Here is a 15,394-nt window from a genome sequence, read left to right on the forward strand (position 1 = left end):
CTTCCTCTCCTTCCTTCTCTTCTCTCTCCTTGCTCTCCTCTCTCCTCTCTTCTCTCTCCTTCTCTCCTTCTTCTCCTTCTCTCGTCGCTCTCTCTCTTCCTCTCTTCCTTCTCATCTCCTCTCTCCTCTCTCCCTCTCATCCTCGCTCCCTCTCTTCCTCTCCCCTCCTCTCTTTCTCTCTCCTCTCACTCCTCTCCTCTCTCCTCTCTCCTCTCTTCTCTCTCCTCTCTTCTCTTCCTCTCTCCTCTCTTCTCTCTCCTCTCTCCTCTGCCTCTCCTATATCTCCTTGTCTGTCTCTCGTCTCTTCTCTCCTCCCTCTCTGGTCTCTTCTCTTCTTCCTCTCTCCTCAGCTCCTTTCCTTCTCTCTTCTCTCTCCTTCTCTCTCCTCTCTCCTCTCTCCTCTCTTCTCTCTCCTCTCTCCTCTCTCCTCTCCTCTCTCCTCTCTTCTCTCTCCTCTCTCCTCTCTTCTCTCTCTTGCTCTCTCAGCGCTGGCTTTCTCTGTCTCCTTGCTTTTGGGAGCTATGCCATATGTGGAGAGCACGGCAACTCTGAAAGAGCTTTTCTTCTCCTGCTACGGTGTATTCATTTCCCCCTTCTCCATTCATCTCTCGCTCTTTTGCTCTTTCTTTTTGGGGGCCATGGAGTGTGTATACTGGGGTGCTGGGGGGCGTTACCTTGGTGACTCTCGCTGCCTCTCTTGCTCTCCTGGGAAGGGAGCATATTTTTCTGACATCAATAGGAAAGACTGAGAGAGAAAGGAAGGAAGGGGGAGTGAACCCCAGCTCTCTCTACACTCCCCCCTGTTCCAGCCAGCTCCATCTTTATACACCTGCAGCTACAGCAGCACTCAGTCCCACATTTATCACTGCTGTGACGTGAAGTTTGTTGTTGTTGTTGTTGTGTGTGTGTGTGTGTGTTTGTTTGTGTGTGTGTGTGTGTGTGTGTGTGTGTGTGTGTGTGTGTGTGTGTGTGTGTGTGTGTGTGTGTGTGTGTGTGTGTGTGTGTGTGTGTGTGCACACTCACTCACAATATGTAAAGGCTATCCACCCAGGTGCCTATGAGGCACCAGGCCCAGATCAGAGAGGTCAAGGCCCAGATCAGAGAGGTCCAGGCCCAGATCAGAGAGGTCCAGGCCCAGATCAGAGAGGTCCAGGCCCAGATCAGAGAGGTCCAGGCCCAGATCAGAGAGCTCAGGGTGTCAGGAGACTGTAGTGTAGTAGTTTGTCTGGAGGAAACCTTCCACTCTCCTGTCTGTCAAACATGCGTAGATCCTAATGCTCCCACACTTCCCAGCTGCTATCGCTGAATATTTTCCATGAATGCTTTCCACCTGATTCCATGACAGATGGATGTATTGATACAATCAGACAGACAGACAGACAGACAGACAGACAGACAGACAGACAGACAGACAGACAGACAGACAGACAGACAGACAGACAGACAGACAGACAGACAGACAGACAGACAGACAGACAGACAGACAGACAGACTAATCTAAATCCTGTAACAGCAGTGGTCATCAGTCCTGGTCCTGGGGACCCAGAGGTGTGCAGATGTTTATTCCAGCACAACACTAAAAAACTTTCTTCAACTAATCACAGGCTTTAATATTAGTTGATGAGTTGAATCAGATGTGTTATTATTGTAATACTGGGTTAGAAACAAAGCCAGTACTTTACAACCTATGAGTGAAATGAGTAACACAGCTTGACAGCCTTCCAATGAGTTAAGAGTTCCTCCAGACTACCACAGCTCCCATGATAACACAGACAGCCTTCACCAGTCAGCCAACCAAAACACTATCACACTATCTCCTTTAAGAAGAGAGAGACAGAGGTAGAGATGCAGAGAGAGAGAAAGCGAACGAAAGATCATGTAAAACCAAAAGAAAAGTAAGCCTTGCTCTCTAGTCGGAGTGGTGGGTTGTGGGTATCATCACCAGCTAATTCAAGACGGATCACCACAGGCAGCGAACAGCCGAGAGGGATGCACACAAACGTCAATAAGTCCTCTCAGCGGGCCAACAAAGAGACATTTTTGAGACATTTCTATCAGGGGCGACGTAATTCCTGTGTTTTTCCCATCCTGCCGAGTTCAGATAGGGGATTACGGCAATAGGCAGATCAAGTGGCAGCAAGTAATCCATGACAATAACAACCTCTCCACCACCCCTGCGTCCTCCCGCCGAAATGTATACCCCCGGCCCCCGCCCGTCCGAATACCAGAACACCTGACACATCCACTGTCCTTTGTTTGAAACCATTAGCGTTACCATATAATCCTATTAATTAACAAGTCCCTATTTCCATTTTCTCCCCTCTCTCTCTCTCTCTCTCTCTCTCTCTCTCTCTCTCACACTCTCTCTCTTTCCCTTTATCTCTCTCTCTCCCTTTTTCTCTCTCTAAGCACAGGCCTGCCTGTATATCCGGATCCTGCAAATAATATTCTAAATGTTTTTGTTTGATGTTTCGCTGTTTTTAAGAATACGTTACTCATGCAGTTAAGCTGCAGTTAGGTATTTCTGTGGGAGTAGACGGGAATTGGGGGAAAGGGGGGTGTTTTAGCTTGTTATCAGTGTTGGTTGGGAGTTAGAGACAACAGTTTGAGGTACGACGGTACGACAGTACGGTGGTGAGGTTTTTGCAGTTGGCTAACGAGTTTAGCGCACAAAGAGTGTAATGTACAATGAGCCTTCATGTTATGGTAGTACTTTATGAATAATGTAGCAACTCATAAACGGGGGCATTTACACAAGCAGAATAGTAGGCAGAGTGACTTTGTTCAATGGGTATATCTTTGTTCTATTTGCCTGTGAAATAGGACCTCTTTTTCAGCACAGTGAGCAAACAGGTACTCGCTCCCCAAGGCTGTGGATCAAAAAATGAGCCTTAGCTAGGTATGTGGTGTGCTGCGGATATGAGGATTTTATTAGTTATTCCTCAATAATGTCAAATATGTGGCATTCAAGGCCAGGTCAAAAAGCTAGTGAGTGTTCTGTTGTTTTGTCTATCTCTAGTATCCAGTTCTCACTCACAGGGAAGATGCTGTGTCTTTGTGACAGGGGATGGGTTGTTGAGTAAGATGTTATTTCTTATGTAATGTGGCTGAGAGATGAGGGGGAGAAGGACTGACTGAGGCCTATTTCTGTCCTGGACACCTGCTTAACTTCCTGTTCAGCACTGGGGAGAACGGAGGAGAGGAGGAGTGGGATGAGGAACGAGGGAGGATGAAGGGGGGGACCACTTCAACGGCTTTCAACCTCAGAGTCCTTAGTGTGTGTGTGTGTGTGTGTGTGTGTGTGTGTGTGTGTGTGTGTGTGTGTGTGTGTGTGTGTGTGTGTGTGTGTGTGTGTGTGTGTGTGTGTTTGCGTGGCGTGCATGAATGCATGAATTTCAAAAATGTTGCTAATTGAGCTTTTAATGTTTAAAGAAATTAGGAAATAGATTGGTGTGTTTATCTAATCATGGCATGGATGTGATGTAGCTTGTGTTGGGAATGAGAGCCCGTATCCACCACAGCCACTCAGGTGGACCATGTGACCCCAATGAGCCCCACGTGAGTTTCCCCCTACTACCTCCCAAAACATGGGGTTGTTCAATGACAGACGTGTTTGTTTCAAATATAATTTGATGGGGGAAAAATGCTATATATCCGCATCACTCTCATAGAAATAAGTAGTACTGCTTGGTTTTACACAGTCAAATGTAACAAACAAGTACATTTAAATGTACTGTATGTAAAACAATAAAATGTGCCATTTTACTCATTTAGCAGATTATCTTATCCAGAGCAACTTACAGTGAGTGCATCTATCTTAAGATAGCTAGGTGAGACAACCACATATCAGAGTCAAATATACAGGTTACGAACATTCCATTCCAGCTAAACTATGGTTATATACTCTTCACATGCATGTGCTCTCACAGGAGTCCAACTGTGTCTCTCTGTGTGTGTGTGTGTGTGTGTGTGTGTGTGTGTGTGTGTGTGTGTGTGTGTGTGTGTGTGTGTGTGTGTGTGTGTGTGTGTGTGTGTGTGTGACCGTAAACAATGACAGTGATGTAAACGTAGGCTCTCTAAACTGTCTTCTTGTTTATCTGTTTCCCGTTGATCAGATGTTTTATTCAAACAGATCAGAGGAGCTTTGTGTTCTCTATGAAGTTACTGTATGGTGACCACCTGCAGCTACCTGAATCAAGATAGATCAGGGGGATTCAGTCAGGGTCTGTGTGTGCAAATGTGTTTTCAGACCTGTTGATCTGTCTGTCTGTCTGTCTGTCTGTCTGTCTGTCTGTCTGTCTGTCTGTCTGTGTCACGTCCTGACCAGCAGATGGAGCTAGTGTTTTAGCTTTGGGGTCAGGACGTGGCATGTTTGTGTTGTTGATTGGGACTTCCAATTGAAGGCAGGTGTGTTGAGTTGCCTTTGATTGGAAGTCCTATATAGGTGTGTGTGTTTTTCTTTGGGGTTGTGGGTGGTTGTTCTTTGTATGCCTGTAAGACTGTCCCTGTTGGGTTTATTGTTTTTTCAGTGGATGCTTTACTCCTTTTTTTAAAATTAAAATATGAGCATCCATATTCCCGTTGCGCCTTGGTCCTCCTTTCAACAGCACGAAGGATTTTGTGACAGAACCACCCACCACAAAAGGACCAAGCAGCGGAAGAGGAAGGAGCCACAGGAGTTCAACGTGATGGACCAATGGACGTGGGAGCAAATCCTGGACGGAGAGGGACCATGGACTCAGGCTGGGGATTATCGCCTCCCGCAGTGGGAGATTGAAGCGGCGAGAGCGGAGAGGCGATTCTATGAGGAGAGGGAGCTAAGGAAACCCGAGAGGCAGCCCCAAGATTTTTTTGGGGGGGGGCACACGGGTAGCTTGGCCAGGCCAGGGAAGAGCCGTAAGCCAGCTACCCGTGACTACAGGGAGGTGCGTATGAGGTGGAGGGCGCCATGTTACGCTGAGGTACGCACCATCTCGCCTATACGGACGCACAGCCCAGTCCGCCCGGTACCAGCACCCCGCAGGTGCCAGGGCAAGGTGAGCATCGAGCCGGAAGGGGTGAAGCCAACCCTGCACTCAAGACCGCCAGTGCGCCCTTTCGGTCCGGTGTTTCCCGCTAGACGCACTAGCATGGAGGTGCGTGTCTCCAGGCTGGCATGTCCAGTACCAGCCCCACGCATCAGGAATCTAGTGCGTCAGCCCAGCCTCGCCAGGCGTAAGTCGCCAGAGCTGCCCGCCAGTCAACAGTCACCAGAGCTGCCCGCCAGTCAACAGTCACCAGAGCTGCCCGCCAGTCAGGAGTCGCCAGAGCTGCCCGCCAGTCAGGAGTCGCCAGAGCCGCCCGCTAGTCAGGAGCCGCCAGAGCCGCCCGCTAGTCAGGAGCCGCCAGAGCCGCCCGCTAGTCAGGAGCCGCCAGAGCCGCCCGCTAGTCAGGAGCCGCCAGAGCCGCCCGCTAGTCAGTAGCCGCCAGAGCCACCCGCTAGTCAGAAGCCGCCAGAGTGGCCCGACTGCCCGGAACTGCCAGAGTGGCCCGACTGCCCAGTTCTGCCAGAGTGGCCCGACTGCCCGGTTCTGCCAGAGTGGCCCGACTGCCCGGTTCTGCCAGAGTGGCCCGACTGCCCGGTTCTGCCAGAGTGGCCCGACTGCCTGGTTCTGCAAGAGTGTCCCGACTGCTCGGTTCTGCCAGAGTGGCCCGACTGCCCGGTTCTGCCAGAGTGGCCCGCCTGCCCTGATCTGCCAGGGTGCCCTGCCTGTCAGGATCTGCCAGAGTGGTCCTCCTGTCCAGCCCGAGAGGCCCTTCTGCCCTCCGGCCCAGCCCGAGTGGCCCTCCTGCCCTCCGGCCCAGCCCGAGTGGCCCTCCTGCCCTCCGGCCCAGCCCGAGTGGCCCTCCTGCCCTCTGGCCCAGCCCGAGTGGCCCTCCTGCCCTCCGGCCCAGCCGAGGGGCCCTCCTGCCCCCCGGCCCAGCCCGAGGGGCCCTCCTGTCCCCCGGCCCAGCCCGAGGGGCCCTCCTGTCCTCCGGTCCAGCCCGAGTGGTCCGTCTGCCAGGGTCAGCCAGAGTGGCCCGTCTGCCCGGCGCAGCTATCGGCGCCATCAAAGTGGGCGACGCCGAAGGTGGAGCGAGGTCCCCGGCCTGCACCTGAGCCACCTCCAGGATAGGTGGGTTGGGGAGGGAGGGTGTAGCACAGTGCCGTCGGTGACGGCAGCCACCCTCCCTTCCCTCCCTTATTGTTTAGGGGTTATTGTTTATGGGTTTTTTGTTGGTGTTTTTCTGTTGGTAGGTGCATTCCGGGGTCTGCACCTTGAGGGGGGGGGGGGTACTGTCACGTTCTGACCAGCAGATGGAGCTAGTGTTTTAGTTTTGGGGTCAGGACGTGGCATGTTTGTGTTGTTGATTGGGACTTCCAATTGAAGGCAGGTGTGTTGAGTTGCCTTTGATTGGAAGTCCTATATAGGTGTGTGTGTTTTTCTTTGGGGTTGTGGGTGGTTGTTCTTGCACTGCGTTTTTTGTATGCCTGTAAGACTGTCGCTGTTGTGCTTATTGTTTTTTCAGTGGATGCTTTACTCCTTTTTTTAAATTAAAATATGAGCATCCATATTCCCGCTGCGCCTTGGTCCTCCTTTCAACAGCACGAAGGATTTTGTGACAGTCTGTCTGTCTGTCTGTCTGTCTGTCTGTCTGTCTGTCTGTCTGTCTGTCTGTCTGTCTGTCTGTCTGTCTGTCTGTCTGTCTGTGTGTGTGCTAATCTGCTTCTTATCTGCGTTATCCATCCATCCATCCGTCTGTATTTGTCTAATGAATCGAATTTTGCGGCTCGTTGTCTCTCGCCTTCATGGCAGCAGCATGTCTTCGTGTTTGTCTGTGTTAAGAGTGGATGTGTTTGTATGTGTGTGCATGTGTGTGTGGGTGTGTGTGCACATGAGTGTGTGTGTGTTTATGCATGACTGTGAAAATGCATTTGTGTATGTGTGTGTGTGGGGGGGGGGGGATATGTGTGTGTGTGTGGGGGGGGGGGGGGGGTGTTTTGGTAGGTAGTAGGGGGAAACTCACGTGGGGCTCATTGGGGTCACATGGTCCACCTGAGTGGCTGTGGTGGATACGGGGCTCTCATTCCCAACACAAGCTACAGCACACCCTCCACCATACTGCACCTCCCTCTGCAGATTTAACAGCAGTGATAGAGAAAGAGAGAGAGAGGGAGGAAGGGGGTTGGCTAGGGCTGGGGAAGGGGGATAGGGGATGATGGAGTGAGTGAGAGATAGGAAGAGGAGGCGAGCATGAGAGTGAGAGAGAGAGGGAGCGAGAGAGAATAAATGACATACCTGCCCAGCTCGTTTGCGAACATCATTATTCTTATTTTAGGAGATTTGTTAGGTGGCGAGGCTCTCCTGGAGCACAAGAAGTGATGCAGCCGTGTGAATCATGTGGGCTTGAGTAGATTGAGCGTGCAGGGGCCTGTCAATAGACACATGGCACAGTCATCGGCCCAGCATCCCGGGGAGTGGAGACTGGTGAGGGAGGGGGAAAAAACACACAAACAAATGAATCTCATTATTTCAGTGCTCGCCTCTGCAGTGCTCCGGGTAACCCATCACAGTCCACACAGATCCAATTGCTTCCTTTAAATCAGTTTGAAGCTGCAGCCAGATCTCATCTGTCTCAATAGCAGGGCTGGAGCCAATAGAAATACTCTACTGCACACAGCAACAGCTCCTCCCAGTGGCACTAGGTGAATTACCCTGAGTTGGAGGAGAGCAGAGAAACTATCTGGCTGGCTGACTGACTGACTGACTTGCTGACTAGCTTGTGTTCTGTTTATCCAGCCATAACCATTGGATTTATGTCAACATTCAGCATTGGATGACGGAATTACCCCTTGATGAAACATATAGCTCTTCCCCTGGATGACTCACATGATAAACAAACAATAGCTGCTTGTTTGTCTCTTTCTTTCTTTCTTTCCTTCTTTGTCTTCTCTCTCTCTCTTCATCCTCTCTCTTCTTCTCTATATTCCTCTCACTAAACCATGCTGTCAGTTGATATATGTTGAAAAGTAGCAATGACCTTTGTTTCTTGTGTGCTATGCTGGCTCTCACCCACTCACAGAAAGATCTCTTTCCTCTCCTCTTTCCATTTCCTTCTTTCTTTCTACTCCTTTACCCTATTCTTTGACAGTTTGTTGTGGAGTAGATGATCATATGTCCAGAGAAAATGACAGTTGTGCTGAAGCCTGTTTGTTGATTAGCAAATCTGGTGACAGTTTCCCTCTGAATTCCCATCCAAATAACTTCCACTCTCTTCAACAAAAATGTTCTTTCTCTGAATTCCCTGCATGGTCCGAAAGAAATGAAAGAGAGGGGGAAGAGAAAAGGAGTGGGTAGTGCTTTGATCTGCTGTGTAAGCACATATTCAGCTGGGGGGTGATCTGAGAGAAGAACTGTTTGGCGCTATAACAGATTATCATCTGTCTCGTTTCATCACCAACCCATCTCTGTATGCCCATCACAATCTTATCTACTGTACACCACACTAATGATATGGACCCACTGATTCTCCAGGAATATAACAGAACCTGCCTTATAGCTTGGTACAACTGTCTTTCTTCAATATCTAAGGGTCTCAAATGTTTTTAATGCATTAATTACCAAAAGCTTACTTTTCTGTGATCTGTAAACAGAATCAACAATTCTGGTCAAAGCCTAGTCTCTACTGTATATCTCTTAAGGTGACCCAGAACCACTTTGATAGACACCAGTCCTCTGTTCTCCCCTCAGTTCCTCCCTCTAAACAATACTTTGAGCTGGAGACCACAGAGCCATGGGTAGCAGGGAAAAGCTACATTGTCACATGCATCGCTCCGGATGCCAAACCAGAGGCAGTGATCACTCTGTTTAAATAAAGGTACAAAATGTATTAAAAAAAGATAACGCCTTCTCAGTATGGATGAGAAGTGTTATGATATGTGTTGCTTACTGCATATGTTTAACTAACCAGTAAATTCTAACTAGTATGTAGTACTATTAGTACACAGTATGTAGTTTTAGTAAGTAGTAGGCAAGACAGATTTCAGACACGGCCATAGTTTTAAAATGTCATTGTAAAAACAGGGCAGTAGTGTACTACAATTATAGTGTAGGTTGAAACATGTCTTTGCAAACATGTTTTTCCCTCAACTCAGTACTGATTCACATTTAACGTCTCTGCTATTCCCAATGGAAAAACCTGTATGTACTAGCATTATTTAGTTGGTGTGCAGTGGGTTGATACCGTACTTGGTGACCTACATTTAACTAGGCAATCTAATGCACAGTTGTGCTTGTTCCCTGCCATTCGTTCATTTTTGTAGAGCACGTCCCCTATTCTGATTATCAGCTGTCGTCAAATGCACGTGAGTGGGGAGCTGCCCCTCCCTACCTTCAAAACGAACACCCTTGCCTTGTTTGCACTAACACTCACACTCTCTTTCCTCCTCCCTCTCCTCTCTTTCTCTCTCAGATGGAGTTGAGCTGACAGGTGTAGAGTCTTTCCCTATGTCTGGCTCTGCGGACAAGCTCCAGAACACACACGCTACAAAAGAGTGTGTTCCTGTTCTCTGTCTCCTGTGTGTGTGTGTGTGTGTGTGTGTGTGTGTGTGTGTGTGTGTGTGTGTGTGTGTGTGTGTGTGTGTGTGTGTGTGTGTGTGTGGTGTGTGTGTGTGTGTGTGTATGCGTGTGAGTGTTATCCCTAATTGAAGAACTTCTGTATTCCCACAGATACACAGTACAGTGTAATGAATTGGTGCCGACGGTGAACTGTCACTCGGTGCCTTGTGTCAAATCAAATCAGCTTTTGTCATAGACACAGAATTACATTTCAGTTGCTAGACAGATCCAATCCTATCTGATTCACCTGGTGGTGCATACGTACCTAATCCAGCTCCAAGATAATAACCCCTTGTCATCTGCGAAGATAACACGCAGTAGAGGGTATTAAGGACAAAGTTCAGCTGTAAAGCAGAATAGCCTGGTCTCCAACTAAATCCTCTATGTGTAGATCGTGGTTATAAATAGCAACACTATTTTGTATAGGAGCTTTTAAATCTGGAGATGAATCTAGATAACATGGTGGACTTTGGGTTTGTCATGGGTCTGGAGGTGTAATGCCCACATTGTTATGATGTTCAGGGGGGTTATGATGCTCTTGATATCCAGGCCCCACAGATTGCATAAATCTGTCTGTTCTTATGGAGGTCTCAAGGGCTCAATTAGTGTTAAGGGGTGATGTGTCCTATGTTAAGCCATGATCTTTAATGTTATCCATCATCTATTCTTCTCTTCCGTCCAATCCTTCCCCATGCCCCCTTTCCCCCACGCTCCTCACCCACCCCTCAATCGCACACACACACACACACACACACACACACACACACACACACACACACACACACACACACACACACACACACACACACACACACACTCCCCACCTCCTGCAGGTTCATGTTCTTAAGCAGTTCGGACAATGGGAGGGAGCTGGTGTGTCGTGCGAAGAACCCGGCTCTTCCTCGGGCCCTGGAGACCAGCCTGGTGATGAATGTATACTGTGAGTGTGTGTTGTTCCTTACCTCATGGACTCACGACACCTTTACCTTTCCTTATCACCTTCTCCAGCCACGTGTGGATCCTGACCCCGGGCTGGCATTGGGGCCAACATCCTCACACTGAGCAACCACTCCGAGGGGAGACTTTCAACCCCGGGCGAACTCCCACCTACTGGGGACTCAATCCTAACGCTCAGCCTGGAGTGTTAGAGGTCGACATGAAAGCATCAACGTCTCTACTGCTGTCACATTCAACCCACTCAACTCTGTCAATTCTACTGGCATCAGTGCAATCCAAACTCCAACTCAAGCCCAACTGATACACTGATAATACTGATCAGAGGAGCCTGGGAACGAAACTCAAGCTCAAATTCTAAACTCTACTGATGCTAAATATAATTGTCAGGACTGTGAGACCATAACATCTCCTACAGTGTAGGACCTACAGTACACAACATAATAGGGGTGGGTGATTTTACATCTCAAAGGATCGTCTCCTTGTTTACCCTTTGTCTTGTTTGGGTAAACATTATATATTTAAAACAATATGGCAACCCAGCCTATTGTTTGCTAGTTTTAGTTGTTCCTCAACATTTTGTAGATCAATTTCAGTAATTGATTGTTCTGGAGTCCACCCACCAGGTTCTGTCCCAGGTCTAAATCAGCTGCAGATTAAATGCTACTGTTACTGAAGACACTCATTGGTGAACATTCCCATTCTACTCCTTGTTTTCGTTTCACCCCCGCCATATTATCCACAGCCGTTCATATGAAATACTGTCTCTATCTATCTCCCTCTGCATTAGACACTGTCCTATTCTATCTCCTACACTTTAAACACCGCCCAGAGCTGGAAATGCTTCTACACCTCCTCTCTCTTTCTTTCTTTCTTTCTTTCTTTCTTTCTTTCTTTCTTTCTTTCTTTCTTTCTTTCTTTCTTTCTTTCTTTCTTTCTCTCTCTCTCTATCTCCCTCCCCCCTCCCTCCCTCCCTCCCTCCCTCCCTCCCTCATTCTTTCTTTCTTTCTTTCTTTCTTTCTTTCTTTCTTTCTTTCTTTCTTTCTTTCTCTCTCTCTCTATCTCCCTCCCCCCTCCCTCCCTCCCTCCCTCCCTCCCTCCCTCCCTCCCTCCCTCCCTCATTCTTTCTTTCTTTCTTTCTTTCTTTCTTTCTTTCTTTCTTTCTTTCTTTCTTTCTTTCTTTCTTTCTTTCTTTCTTTCTCTCTCTCTCGTCGTCTGTCTCTCTCTGTCTGTCTCTCTCTCTCTCTCTCTCTCCACTCTGTATTAAACAACATCTCTCCACAGTAAGTGCTAATGTAGTCCTTACTCAGCAAGCCAGCCCATCAAAGCCTGGAGCACCGTGTCCTTTTTCAGCCAGCCAGATTGTTAGTGAGGTAGCAATTTGTCATGCCGGCCCAGGGTCCACATACAGCCAGCCGCCTGCACTGCCTGCGCTCCCAAACTCATTGCAGCAATAACAAAGGCTGGCCCTCCCCTAATTTATTTTACGCTGTATATTTTATTCAGGGAGGCTGTAATTTATTCATATTTCCAAACGTTGCTTTATTAGTGTTTAAACATCTTTTATTTTGCTTTATGGAGTCAATCTAACCGGCTGCTCCCTTAATACTTAATGCTTTCATCAGAGCTAGAGCCCTTACTCTGCAGTCAGGATAAATGTTGCCGATTTATTGGCCCTGTCTCAACAAATAGAGAGGATGCTCCCTTGCTCATAAAGCCAAGTGTCCGCTCATCCCAGTGCATATTTCTCACCCTCTCTATCCTCTCTTTCTGTCATCTTCTCTGTTTCTGGTGCTTCATCTCTCCCTCTCTCTTTCTATTGCTCCCTCTGTTCCTCTCTCCTCACTTTCTGCCATTCTTTCCCAAGATGCTGCTTCATCTCTCTCTTTCCCTCTCAACATCAGTCCCACCCCAGCATCCAGTAATCCAGGGCCTGTTCAGAGAAGGCCCGGTGAAGAGGGGGACCATGTTGAAGCTGGTTTGTGTGTCCCAGGGACCCACTGGCCACCCTACACTGGACCAAGGTACAGAGACTACACTCGGCTAAAGCTTAGAATCAGTAGTTTTTGGTGTATTCTCCATCTTCTACTTCTGTACTCTCTCTTTCAGAACTCACTCCCTTCCTACTGCAGCCAGTCAGCCACCCATTATGTTAGTGAATAACCCATAGCCCCGTCCTGTCCTCTGCTTGTTACTAACTCCTAGCCCCGTCCTGTTCTCTGCTTGTTACTAACTCCTAGCCCTGTCCTGTCCTCTGCTTGTTACTAACTCCTAGCCCCGTCCTGTCCTCTGCTTGTTACTAACTCCTAGCCCTGTCCTGTCCTCTGCTTGTTACTAACTCCTAGCCCCGTTCTGTCCTCTGCTTGTTACTAACTCCTAGCCCCGTCCTGTCCTCTGCTTGTTACTAACTCCTAGCCCCGTCCTGTCCTCTGCTTATTACTAACTCCTAGCCCCGTCCTGTCCTCTGCTTGTTACTAACTCCTAGCCCCGTCCTGTCCTCTGCTTGTTACTAACTCCTAGCCCTGTCCTGTCCTCTGCTTGTTACTAACTCCTAGCCCCGTCCTGTCCTCTTCTTGTTACTAACTCCTAGCCCCGTCCTGTCCTCTGCTTGTTACTAACTCCTAGCCCCGTCCTGTCCTCTGCTTGTTACTAACTCCTAGCCCCGTCCTGTCCTCTTCTTGTTACTAACTCCTAGCCCCGTCCTGTCCTCTGCTTGTTACTAACTCATAGTTCTGTCCTGTCCTCTGCTTGTTACTAACTCCTAGCCCCGTCCTGCCCTCTTCTTGTTACTAACTCCTAGCCCTGTCCTGTCCTCTGCTTGTTACTAACTCCTAGCCCCGTCCTGTCCTCTGCTTGTTACTAACTCATAGTTCTGTCCTGTCCTCTGCTTGTTACTAACTCATAGTTCTGTCCTGTGGATCAGAATGAGGAGGTGATTTCCACCGGCTGGGAGATGGACACAGAGTTGCAACGGGCCATCAGCCACCTGACCCTGCAGGTTAAACCACAGGACAACCAGGCTGAGCTGCGCTGTGAGAGCGTCAACCAGGTGACCCCTGTCCCTCTGTCCAGCAGCCGCAAGATCACTGTCCTCTGTGAGTCCCCGACTGCTAAGAGATACATGCACTTGAATGCTAGAACACACACACACAGACACACAAAACCGATGGAATGTTTGTGTTTATTCAAATGTTTGCTAACCCAATCATTAAAGCTATTTTCAATAACATTCATCCCAATCACAATGACATTAACATTAGTCTTAGCTCCAATACTGAAACAAATTCTGCATTAACACAAACTCTAATATCAATATCATTAGTGAAACTAATGGCAATTATGACCCGGGCCCATATTTCACACAGAAACTCATTTGAATCCCAGCTTGGTCTTTTACAGTGAGCTAATTTAACTGAATCGCTTCAATGCACAATCCAAAGGCAATAAAGCCGGCACTTTCTGTGGCGATAATAATGGCAGGTAATAAATGATACATTTTCACTTCACTGCATAGGAGATTTCTCTACTACCACGACTGGAAAAACAAAAAGAGAATGAAACTTCCGTCGCATCACACCGACTCTTCCTTCACACCAACACTCGCTATCTTGCTGCATCAGTCAACGGTCTAAACCGCTCTCTTCTTCCTCTCCTATCCCACGTAAAAGCCATGTTACCTCCTATCTATTCCTATTCACGCCTCATACACGTCGAAAATGAGTTGCAGACCCTTCAATGTATCTCTCTTTCTGACGCTCTCTCTCTCCTCTTAGTTTTGTATTATGGATATGCCTGCGTCGCCCTAAGGCATGTGTGTAACCTAACACACTGTATGTCTAAGAGTTTAGCCCTCATGTCTGCCTGTGTCCCGTGTGTAACATACAATCATACATGATATGATGCATCCATGTCTGCCTGCTCAGTCATTAGCCTGTCTTACTACAGCCCCTCAGGGCTTACTGCTCAGCTGCACTTCCTCTGTTCCAGTTAAGATCCCTCCTGGTATAGCTGAACATAGACAGGTTTTGGTAACTAGTATGGGTTTGCAATGGATGGAAAACCTCAGGAGAGGACAAGATTTCTTAAAGTGATGTTGATGGACTAGAGATCGTTTCTTTACTTCTTCCTTTACCTTCAAATCCAGTCTTTCCATCCTTGCTATAAAATATTGATCCTGACACAGAGCACTTTATTGACTGAATTTACTGTGCGTGAGTGCGTGTGTGTTTCAGTTGAGCCAGAGAAGGCGATGGTGCTGGGGTCGTTCGAGGCGAGAGAGGGGGAGGAGGTGACCCTATGCTGTTAAACCTCCTCCAGTAACTCACCTGTACACATCCGCTGGTGGCTGGGATTCAGGGAACTCAACACCACTGTGGTCAATGTGGAAGAAGTAGGGGGCCCCCATTTACTTCGACACACACTTTTTACCCCCCCCCCACACACAAAAAAAAGTACCATTCTGCACTAACTGTCATTTTTATTCAGACATTTGGAACAACACAAATAAATAAGCACAACATTTAAAACAAAATTAAAATATATACAAAAATAGGACTTATAAATATCAAAAAGAGGTAACAAAGACAAATAGAAACAAATGGTAGTATATAAATACAAATAGAAAGATAATCCAATTATTACACTGTTACCCTATTGCTAACAAAAAATACAAACAAAACTAAATTGCAAAAATCCTATATCACACAAATACACAAACAGAATAACACACTTATAAAGAAGAGAACCTTATTATTACACTATTGAACTTCAAACAAGAAACACACAAACTAAATTGCACAACT

The 15,394-nt window shown here is 47.8% G+C and overlaps 1 pseudogene; it reads left to right on the forward strand.

The window, feature by feature from the left end:
- Positions 1-15,394, forward strand: part of LOC115176475 (nephrin-like) — an 82,608-nt pseudogene that overhangs the window by 36,607 nt on the left and 30,607 nt on the right.

Source organism: Salmo trutta, chromosome 37, assembly GCF_901001165.1.
Source record: "Salmo trutta chromosome 37, fSalTru1.1, whole genome shotgun sequence".
NCBI classification, from domain to species: domain Eukaryota; kingdom Metazoa; phylum Chordata; class Actinopteri; order Salmoniformes; family Salmonidae; genus Salmo; species Salmo trutta.